The sequence below is a fragment of the Terrapene carolina genome, unplaced genomic scaffold, assembly GCF_002925995.2.
Source record: "Terrapene carolina triunguis isolate 2854851 unplaced genomic scaffold, T_m_triunguis-2.0 Scaffold20837, whole genome shotgun sequence".
In the NCBI taxonomy this organism is placed as follows: domain Eukaryota; kingdom Metazoa; phylum Chordata; order Testudines; family Emydidae; genus Terrapene; species Terrapene triunguis.
The window spans coordinates 1-1,200 of NW_020685188.1; the positions used below are offsets into that span (position 1 = coordinate 1).

Below are 1,200 nucleotides of genomic sequence, written 5' to 3' on the forward strand. Positions count from 1 at the left end.
CATGGGGCTCTTCTACAGTTACAGTGCGGCTCCTGTACATGGCAGAGGGGCATTGAAATCAAGTTTACACAAGTTAAGAAGGAAGGTACTAGACATCTGGGGTCAGGCTTGAGTTCTGAGAGATTACAGGTATCGGTTACAAGGTTCACAAGCTGCATACAAGCGTCAGTGAATAAGTGACCTCTGGTATGCCACTCCTAGAATATATTTAGAGTCTAATTCAGTATTGGTGTAACAAATTCAACAGATTCTATTTTTTCACCACAATAGTCTCCCTGAGGGGCGGTGCACCATTCCTGGAGGTACTGCAATACAAGGTCTTGCGTGGAGTGGATGGAGCAAGCTCCTATTCCATCTCCCTGTTCCAAAAATCCATTTAATATATAGTCCTCAGATAGAGGGCATATCAGATATTAAACTGATAAGAACAGATTTAAAAGTTTATTAGATAATGATTAAAAATAATGATACATAGAGTTTGAGAAGTCAGTTATTGGTCATTGGGGGTAACATACAGAGTATAGGGGGATGCTAGTATTTTGGGGTTGGGCAGCACACAATATATACAGTCTAATGTTCCCAATGGGGGGGGGGGTGTAAATAGTGGGCGAGATCAAGATACAGCCGGCAAGCGGTGAGGGTCCATCACTCACAGAAAGTACAGACAGTCATGAGTATAATTAAGCGGGCTGGGTAATGGGGATGGGGTGACCCTCGCGTGGTGGGATTCAGTTAGGTTCGGTGGGTTCGGTGGTCAGGGGATAAGGTCCAGAAGGGGGGTTTATAGGTCTCTTCCCCCTTGCGGGTGCATGAGATCATAGAATCATAGAATATCAGGGTTGGAAGGGACCTCAGGAGGTCATCTAGTCCAACCCCCTGCTCAAAGCAGGACCAATTCCCAACTAAATCATCCCAGCCAGGGCTTTGTCAAGCCGGGCCTTAAAAACCTCCAAGGAAGGAGACTCCACCACCTCCCTAGGTAACGCGTTCCAGTGCTTCACCACCCCCCTAGTGAAATAGTGTTTCCTAATATCCAACCTAGACCTCTCCCACTGCAACTTGAGACCATTACTCCTTGTTCTGTCATCTGCCACCATTGAGAACAGCCGAGTTCCATCCTCTTTGGAACCCCCTTTCAGGTAGTTGTAGGCTGCTATCAAATCCCCCCTCATTCTTCTCTTCTGGAGACTAAACAATCCC

General features: G+C 46.5%; 1 non-coding gene across 1 annotated transcript; it reads right to left on the reverse strand.

Annotated features, from left to right (window-relative positions):
- Positions 1 to 280: 280 nt before the first annotated feature.
- On the reverse strand, positions 281 to 466 carry LOC113408633. The gene has a single exon (XR_003370334.1). It is a non-coding gene; the product is annotated as a U2 spliceosomal RNA (small nuclear RNA).
- Between the last annotated feature and the right edge of the window lie 734 nt (positions 467 to 1,200).